At 53.8% G+C, this 9899-nt stretch overlaps 1 non-coding gene across 1 annotated transcript; it reads right to left on the bottom strand.

Annotated features, from left to right (window-relative positions):
• Nucleotides 1-1074: 1074 nt before the first annotated feature.
• Nucleotides 1075-1159, bottom strand: LOC128138438 (small nucleolar RNA SNORD45). Its single transcript, XR_008234004.1, has one exon. It is a non-coding gene; the product is annotated as a small nucleolar RNA SNORD45 (small nucleolar RNA).
• Between the last annotated feature and the right edge of the window lie 8740 nt (nt 1160-9899).

The following is a 9899-nucleotide window of genomic DNA, read 5'->3' on the forward strand; positions in this document are numbered from 1 at the left end:
CAGCGCTTCGAATTCCCTCTGCACAAAATCCGTCAAAGCTTTCCGCATTTCCACCTGGGGGGGAGGGGGGGGGAACGAGCCGGGCCCCGTCGAGCCGTGGGGCCGGGAAGAAGAGACCCCACAGAGCCGTGGGGCAGAACGGGGTTGTTTTGTGTGTGTCCCCCCCCCCGCCGTGGGGCAGCTCCCCCAGCGCTCACCGTTGACGTACCCTCCGCCCGGAGTCGCTCCAGGAGGGGCCGGACGCTGAACGGTCGCCCCACGACCACCGTAATTCGCTACGGGACAGCGTCAGTAACCCCCCCGCAGCCCCCCCCCCACCCCAAAGCCCACCGCCTGCCCCATAGCCAGCCGCACAGCCCCCCCCCCCCCCCAAAGCCACCCTACCCTGCTCTCAGTTAGCGAGGTTTAGGAATACCTCTGTGGTGCCGCTTTTGGGAGTTTCTCCTTGGAAATCGAGGCAAGAGACGCCTTTCCCAAGGTGCAGAAGAAACCGCATAGACTTGTGCATACTTTCTAGGTCATGCAAGTAAAGCCAGATGCCAGCCAGAGACCGGGAGCGTGTTTGCATTTCTCCCCGATAAGTCAAATGCCCTATTTTTCATGGGTTTCTCATAGGAATAGGAATCGTGAGCGGGCACAGAAGGGTTTCTGTGCTGGGATACAGGTCATTTTTTTGTCATCACAGCTTGCACGGTGCCGTTTTGAGCGTTGACAGCGCACCGATGTTTAGCTACTGCTGAGCGGTGCTTATGCAGAACCAAGGGCTTCTCCGTTTCTCGCTCTGCTGCCCCAGCGAGCTGGCTGGGAGGGGACACAGCAGAGACCGCTGCCCCGAGCTGACCGACGAGGTACCACGGTCCGTTCCACGTAGTGTCACGCTCAGCAAGAAATTCGGGACTGGGGGAGTCTTCCCAAGGCAGCCGTCGCACCGAGATGGCTGGGCGTCTGCCTGCTGGTGAGAGGTGGTCGGTGGTTGCTGTCACGTCCGTTGGTTTCCTTTTTTATTCCCTGCGCTTGTTAAACTGTCTTTATCTCGACTCCCTTAGGTGACAGCCTAAGGAAAATGGAGCCTCCTGGGTCTCAGAGTAATTCCAGAGCTAAAGCGGCGACAGACATCGGCTCTGGATCAGATAATACGTGCCGACGCTCATCGCTGACCCAAGAAGACATGCTCCTCCTGTCCTACCCGAGGGTTTCAAATCCAACACGCTTTCTTCCTAAAGCAGGACGCTGCCTTATTTACTTGTAACGCCGTTCCTACGCTCCTTGAGATGCGGCTAGAGGTGGGTTACGCAGACCATCAAGCCGCCGTTTGGGAGCACCAGAGCCTTTTGGGTACTGTTTGTCACCACCGTTTGCGTGAGAAGGGAACTAAAACACAATAGACGGCGAGAAATTTAACCTGCCGTGGAGATAGCTACGGTGAGCAAGTCCGATTTTGTGCTTTACAAAGCATCATTTTTAAAATTCAACCCTGAGTTTCGCAAGTGTAGACCCTTATTTTTATAATGCAAGCCTCAATGTTAGGGCAAAAAGCATCAATTTAAAAGACCAAAGCCTACTTTGGGGGGTGCAAACAGTCATTTTTAAGGTCCAGACCCACATATATGGAGTACAAAAACTAATTTATTAGCTCCAAGGTCCGTTTTTAAGGTTCAGAGACTCATTTTAAGGGCCCAGAGCATCATTTTTAAGCCCCAAAGTCTGATCTGGAAGGACCAAAGCCTCATTTGTAGAGTCTAAATCCGAATTTATACAGTCCAAAGCCTCATTTTTACTTTCCAAACTCTTAGCTTTGCCTTCCAAAGCCTCATTTTAGTTTCCAAAACCTTCATTTTTAGGGTGCAGAGGCTCAGTGTTAGTTTGCATAGTCTCATTTTCAGGGTCCAAAGCCTCTTTTTTAGGATCCAGACAGGCATTTTTAGGGTCCAAGCTGCATCTGGAGTGTCCAAACCCTCATTTGGAGGGTCCAAAGCCCACTTCTAGGGCTCAAAGCCTCATGCTTAGGTCCCAAAGCCTCATTTTTAGGGTCCAAAGCTTTGATTCTAGGGTTGAAGGACTTCAGTTGTAGGCTCCCAACCCTCTTTTTAAGGTACAAACCCCTCACTTAGGGCTCAAAGCCTCATTTCCTTAATGCCCGAGGCATATAATGAGCATCCAAAGACCCATTTGTAGGGTCCAAAGCCCCGTTTTAGGGCCAAAATCCTTGTTTTTAGGCTTTAAAAATGGCCCTTTGGAAATGGTGACTCATATGGGCCCTGGCAATATGAAAGAGGGGTCTCAGCATCCCCGGGCCCCCGCTGCCTGCGGCTGTCTGAACCTCTCCCAGCTCTTTCTGGGAGACGGAGATCGCCGCGGGAAGGGGTTACTGGGAGGAGGTACTGGTCCGGCCGACTTGGGAGGGTCCGTACCAGTTCCTTGTGCTCTTTCTAGTTAGCGCCCAACAAGAAGAGGGTGGAAGACAACCTCCGGCAGAGCCTGCCGTACCTGCGGGACACTCGAGCCACCTTGCCAGCGGTGGCCATCAGGTTCATCGGTGGGCCACAGTCCTTGGCCGCAAGGTCTTGCCGCACGGTACCCGAGGAACCGGAGCTGCGGGATATCTGCGACGGCAAGGAGGGGCTGGTGGGGCAGGGGACGGGGACTGGGCAGGGTGCCGTGGTCTGCAGGGGACTCCTGGGGGTCTCTGCAGGCAGTGGGGGGGTCACGGCTGCTCCGCTGCCTTCTCTTGCGGCCCTCCCGCCCTTGGCGAAAGACCCTGAACTCTCCGTCAGGACTCCGGCAGCGGAGGAGATCTTCGTCCCGATAAGAGAGATGCCAACGTCGGGATGGAGCCTGCAGTCGCTGTGCTGCTGGCCCCTGGTGAGCCCTGAAGAAGTGAAATCCTCCTCTGGAAAACAGCTGTATTTTAATAAATTTAGGGTTTTTTTAATAAAGCTGGAACAACAAGCCCAGTCCCATGCTGTCCTTCCCATGGAGAACACCCAGAGCGTGCTGAGCAGACAGCGTCATGCCTGGCTTGTGCTGCTGCCTGCAGGACAGCACAGCGGGACCCAGGGTGTCCTTGCAGAAAAGTCCCAGCTGCTCCGCTGGACCACAGAACCCAGAGAGGAGGAGGAGGAGAGAAGCTTTAGCCCAGCCTGCCTCTCCTGAGACATCTCAGGGCACCCGTGCTCTGCCGAGCTGGCAAATTGTCATTTGTCCTGGCATCTAAACCCTCTCGTTTACAGGGGAGGTGTGCTGGTTTGGGCTGGGGTAGAGTTAATTTTCTTCACGGTAGCTGGCATGGGGCAATGTTTCGAGCGGGAACAAGGGGTTATACCAGATGTCCCGAGTGGGGACAGCCCAAAACTACGTAAGCCAAGCGGGGCAGGAACAAAACTGCCACCAGCCACCTCGAGCGGGAATCTGGCAAAGCTGTGGCTGATGGAAAGCTGACAAACCCTGGAGGCAGGAGAAAAGGCGGGTCACAAGCGGTGTTCCCCAGGGCTCAGGATTGGGGCTGGTTCCAATAGCTTTATCGATGATTTGGACGAGGGGATCGAGTGCTCCCTCAGCAAGTTTGTGGATGACACCAAGTTGGGAGGATGGGTTGATCTGCTGGAGGGTGGGAAGGCTCTACAGAGGGATCTGGACAGGCTGGATCGATGGGCTGAGGCCAATCGTATGAAGTTCTACAAGGCCAAGTGCCGGGTCCTGCACTTTGGTCACGGCAACCCCTTGGAATGCTACAGCTTTGGGGAAGAGTGGCCGGAAAGCTGCCCGGCAGAAGAAGACCTGGGGGTGCTGGTTGACAGCCGGCTGAATATGAGCCAGCAGTGTGCCCAGGTGGCCACGAAGGCCAACGGCATCCTGGCCTGTATCAGAAATAGTGTGGCCAGCAGGAGCGGGGAGGTGGTTGTCCCCCTGTACTGGGCACTGGTGAGGTGACACCTCGAGTCCTGGCTTCAGTTTTGGGCCCCTCACTACGGGAAAGACGTTGAGGTGCTGGAGCGTGTCCAGAGAAGGGCAACCGAGGTGGTGAGGGGTCTGGAGAACAAGGAGAAGGGTCTAGAGAACTTCCGAGGAGCAGCTGAGGGAACCGGGGTGGTTTAGTCTGGAGAAGAGGAGGCTGAGGGGAGACCTCATCGCTCTCTACAACGACCTGAAAGGAGGGTGTAGCGAGGTGGGTGCTGGTCTCTCCTCTCAAGTAACTAGGGATAGGAGGAGAGGAAACGGCCTCCAGTTGCGCCAGGGGAGGTTTAGTTTGGATATTAGAAAAAATTTCTTTACTGAAAGGGTTGTCAGGCATTGGACCAGGCTGCCCAGGGAAGTGGTGGAGTCACCATCCCTGGAGGTGTTCAAAAAGCGCGTAGACAAAGCACGACACAGCTGGTTGTACTGGGTCCTCCTGTAGAGAACTCAACTTTTTTACATGTGCTTCCGTGCAACAATATTGTCTCATCTCTTTTCAAATGTCGTCGCCCTGCAGTCGTTGCTGAGGGAATGGCTCCGCCACAAAGGATCCTCTTTCCCCCGGAGAAGATTTACATGGACTGGCAGCAACGATGCAGAGCTGGAGCGGGACTCCACAACTCGGGCAACATGTGTTTCCTCAACTCCGTCCTGCAGTGCCTGACATACACCCCACCTCTGGCCAACTACCTGCTCTCTCGTGAGCACAGCCAGTCGTGGGAGTACTTTTAGGAACAGCTCCTTGTAAATCTGTCGGGCACTTCCCAAGGATTCCAAGAATCTGGAATTTAAGAGAAAAGCAGCCCTTCTTTGCCAATTCCCCGAGTTGGTCGTCTTTGAACACTCAAGCCTAGAAGGCACTTGTCGTATCTAGCTGTGTTCGTCTTCAGAAGGGCACCCCTTTCTAGCCCCAGGTCTCGGTCCCTATTCCTGCAGGTTAAACCCTCTTTGCTTATTGCACAGAAATATTCTGTCAGTTTAACATCCCTCTGAAGAAAGTCTTCTCTGCGTTAAAATGTCCTGGGCTCGTTGGGATGCTGTCGCCTTGGGAGGAGCGGAGACCGTTCTTTGAACTTCAAAATCCCCACTGGCTTTCCCATTGCTGTGGATGTTTTGCTCACCTAAGGCTCTTGCTTCCCTCCCTTCCTCTTCAGGCCGCCAGCCAGGCTTCTGCATGATGTGCAGAATGGAAAAGCACGTTAACAGCGTCCTGCGCTTCTCAGGCGGTGCCATCTATCCTTCGGCTGTCGTCAGCATTCTCACACGTGAGTCATTTCGGGTGCTTTGACAAGTTTTCTTCTGTTCTTGTAGGAGAAAGCTACTAACTTCTTCTTTTTTAGTAATAGGAAAACATTTCCAGCTTGGCAGGCAGGAAGATGCCCATGAATTCTTACGTTATGCTATTGATGCCATGCAGAGAGCTTGTCTGGGTGGAATCAGCAAGTAAGCACAAGCAAATTCCCTTTGCAATGTTCCCGAGCCCTTTGGACTCCTTGGTGCAGTGCCATCAAGGAAAAACTACGCCCAGGGCTTTCACACAAAGCAAAACTCCGGGAGGAGATAACTCTCTGCCTTACCATTTATTTCCAGCTTGGACATCCCTTCCGAATCGACTACCATCGTCCACCAAATATTTGGGGGCTTTCTGAGATCCAGAGGTACTTTTCCACAGCCATTGCTCTCCCTGGAATTGTCTGTGTCCTTCTGTCGGCCTGTGATGAACAGCTGATGGTGTGACTGGCGTAGTAGGTATGAAGGACGTAAAGCGGCACAGTCAGTCGACTTCCCCATCGCTGAGCATTTTGAATTTCCTTCCAGTCACGTGCTCGAGCTGCAAAGTGGTTTCTGATTCCTACGAGGCCTTTCTGGATATTCCTTTGGATATCAAAGTAAGAGAGTTTAATTGTGCTTCAAGATGTCGCAAGGCCCCTGTAGCTTTCCAGAATCAACACAGTTGCTTTAAAAACGCATACCGTGAACACAAGAGAGCCTGGTGGTGGGTGGCAAGTGGAGTGGAAGGATCCCTCTGCGTCCTTCTTCTTTTTGCCCTCCCTCAACACCCGTCTGACGGGTGGTATTATTTTCATTATTGATGACCCCGCGCGCCATCGGTAGCTGAACTGAGCAGTGGCACAGAGACGTAGCTCTTGATAGCCCCGCGAATTGAGGGAATTGAGGGAAATGTTCAGCATCGTGCCCTCTTTCTGCCTCCTTGTGGGCGCTGCTTGAGGGTTCACCTGGGTCTTCTTGTCAACTCCTGATAAGTGTTTGGGCGAGGGCGTTTCCCGGAGATCAGTTCTCTCCTTTCTCACTCCTCCAGGCAGCCTCAACTGTCACTGCAGCGCTGACGGACTTCGTGAAACCCGAGCAGCTAGATGGTGAAAACTGCTTTAAATGCAGCCAGTAAGATGATTATTAACACCATATTAATACTAGATCCTGCGTGAAGGTGCTGCACATACTCTAGCATAAGCCATCTTTTCACATAACATAATATATTAACATAATAATTCACATAGGTTAGATGCACGATAATGAGGCACCGATATTTTAATATGGCTCTGTGCATCTGAACAGCCTTAAAACAGCGTAGGGGGGTGTGAGACATGAAAGGATGTCTGGCCTTCTTGGGGCAAGATAGGGCGTATACGAAGGTTGCATTTCAGCACTTGGCTCTGTGCTTGGTTTCAAGGTGTAACAAGACGGTTGCCGCCTCCAAGAGGTTTACAATCCATCGCACACCCAAGGTTCTCACCGTGTGTCTGAAACGGTTTGAAGATTTCAGCGGCGGGAAGATCAACAAAGTGCGTATGCAACTGGAGCGCAACGTTCCCTTCCTGGAGCGGGATATTTCCCAAAGCAGTACGCTCTTTCACAAGCCGTTCACGTTGAGTTTTTCGCGTTCCCTTCCAGGGAGAGGAGAGTTGCCGCGGGAAGACAAGCACGTACTCTGCTCCGGGAGAGCTGCTTTGGCCGAGAACAGTGTCCTGCCACCCAAACCATTACCTGCTGCTTTGGGGAAAAACCAAGTGTTCATGAGCCCCAAAGATGTATTTATACACCTCTGGTCTTGGAGGGCTATTTCGTGTAGTATTTCAGGATCATTTCCGAGCACTCTCGGTCTCTCCGTAGGTTGTGAAGTACTCCAACTGCTTGGATCTTCGCCCGTACATGTCTCAGACAGATGGAGAACCACTCTTCTACTCTTTATACGCTGTCCTGGTGCATAGCGGTAACAGGTGTCATTCAGGGCACTATTTCTGCTACACAAAGGTAAAGAGCAACTTCCTTCCACGCACGAGAAAAAGGCGTGCTGAGGAAGACAGACTTTCACGGCAGTGATACCGGCAGCCAAGGATTTGGGGGAGAAGGTCTCCTTAGAGGCTGGGTTGGGTTTGTTTTGGCGTGCTCTTGGTTCTGTAGTTTGCTGCCTGCGTTTTTGTGGAGAAACCGTGCGGTTCATCTCCAGATATCATTGCCTTTTTTTTTACAGGCCAGCAACGGGCTGTGGTACGAGATGGACGATTCATCTGTGGATCTTTGTGACAGCAACACGGTTCTCCAGCAGAAAGCCTATTTGCTGTTCTATGTCAGGTAATAACAGAAGAGTACTTAAAGGGAAAGATGGGAAGGGACTTTTTATGAGGGATTGTAGTGGTAGGACTAGGGGGAACGGTTTTAAACCGAAAGAGGGCAGGTTTAGGTCAGCTGTTAGGAAGAAATTCTTTACGGTGAGGGTGGTGAGACACTGGAAGAGGTTGCCCAGAGCAGTTGTGGATGCCCCTTCCCCGAAAGTGTCCAAGGCCAGGTTGGATGGGGCTTTGAACAACCTCACCCCATGGCAGGGGAGATGGAACAAGATGATCCTTAAGGTCCCTGCCGACCCCAACCATTTTAGGATTCTATGAAATGGAGGCCGTAGGGAGGATAAAGATGAGGTCTTGCTCCAACAAGGGAAGCAAGACCCCAACCAAATTTCAAATTTGTAGGTTTGGATACGTCTTCTCTCTGTCATAGAAACCGCTCCAAGAAAATGGCTGGACCCCAGGGAAAGCTGCAAGAACAGCCCTAAACAGAAATCACTCTTTTTTTTTTTTCTCCAGGAGCTCTGATTTAAGGGGAGGAAGGCCTTCTTCCCCACAGATACCATCACATGCCCATGCCTTCCCGAGACAGTGGGCGGCCGGCAGCAAGAAGGTAGATCCTGTGGGACCACCTTCTTCCTAGGACTAAGGTAACTCTGGGGAGATGGATCAGTGGATTTCTTTCCGGGATCTTGGCATCGTTCTCTTTTCCCTCCCACGCTGCAGCTTTCTTCAAAGCTGCAACGCTTCTCCCTCTCAAAGCATCCCACCTCGATCCACCCCATTTGTCCACCTTTGGGTCTTCTGCCTTTGCAGCCCTCCAGGAGAAGCTCTGGGACGCCCTTAGCTGTCCCGTCCCACAGTTTCTGGGGGTTCCCCACTGTTCTGGTCCTTTCATGGGGAAAGGTCAGGGCCTTTTCACAGCTCTCTGTGCAGGACATGGCAGTGGGCATGGAGGATGCTCCAGAGGACTGCAGCTCCTCTACAAGAACCAGGACCAGCCAGTTAAACCAGGCAGATGCGCGGGAGGCATCTGCAGCCTGGGCAGGCAGGCGCAGCACGGCCTCGTGCGCGTCCAGAACCCAACCCGGCTTCCCGTTCCGCTGTCAACTGTTTGACCGTGGGCCGCACGCTGCGCAACGGGACGACGAGCAGGAGGACGGATTCACCTCCTGTTCCTGCTGCCAGAGGAATGGGGCCAGGGAGAGGGCCTGGAGCAACTTGCCGCAACGGGACAAGGATTTCTGCAGCTGCCTCGTGGCCACCAAGGACTACAACTACTCAGCAAGGAGGAGGACTAGTCCGAGTCACGAACAAGCCCCCAGGACTGACTCAGCTCCGTGGACCTCCAACTCCAGCTCCCGGTGGGCTCCCGCATCCCGGGCTGCTTGGGAGCAAAGATTGCTGCGGGAGAGAGAGCGGAGCCGATCCCCGCTGCGGGGTTATAATGTCTGCAGCCGGTTCATGGAGAACACGGACGACCGTGGCTCAGCGAGGAGGAGGAGAACTAGTCCTCCGAGTCACGAACAAGCCCCCAGGGATGACTCGCCTCTGTGGACCTCCAACTCCAGCTCCAAGCCGGTTCCCGCATCCCAGGCTGCCTGAGAGCAAAGATTGCTTCAGGAGAGAGAGCGGAGCCGATCCCCACAGTGTGGCTGTAAACTCTGCAGACGGTTCGTGGAATACACAGACGACCGTGGCTCAGTGAGGAGGAGAACTAGTTCTCCGAGTCACGAACAAACCCCCAGGGATGATTCACCTCCGTTGACCTCCAACTCCAGCTCCAAGGCGGTTCCCGCATCCCAGGCTGCCTGGGAGCAAACTCAGCTGCGGGAAAAAGAGCGGAGCCGATCCCCGCGGCGGGGTTATAATCTCCGCAGCCGGTTCGTGGAGTACACGGACAACCATCGCTCCGCAAGAGGAGGAAGAGGTGCGAGAAGAAGTCCTCCACGTCGTGAGCAAGTCCCAAGGGATGATGCGGCCCCAGGACCCTCCAGTGCCCGCTCCAAGCAGGCTCCGGCACCCAGGGCTGCTCAGGATCAAATCCTGCCGAGGCAGAGCGAGCCAAGCAGATCCCCGCGGCAGGGTTACGATCTCTGGAGCCGGTTCGTGGACGCCGCAAACTACGACCCCTCAGCAGGGAGGAGGAGGGCTTCCCTGATGAGGGAGAAACACAACGTCTAACTTCTGCAATGCTGGGGAGGAGGAAGAGGAGGAAGAAGAATCCATCAAGTACCAAAGCAGGGACCAAGCTGCACGAAGGACACCAGCAGCCCACCCTCTCCCTCCTCCCAGTGCTGCCTCTGGCCAGGAAAAGCTCGGAAAGAACTTCCAGAAATTCGGACAACTCTGCCAGCTGGC

This window comes from Harpia harpyja, unplaced genomic scaffold (genome assembly GCF_026419915.1).
Source record: "Harpia harpyja isolate bHarHar1 unplaced genomic scaffold, bHarHar1 primary haplotype scaffold_46, whole genome shotgun sequence".
Lineage (NCBI taxonomy): Eukaryota > Metazoa > Chordata > Aves > Accipitriformes > Accipitridae > Harpia > Harpia harpyja.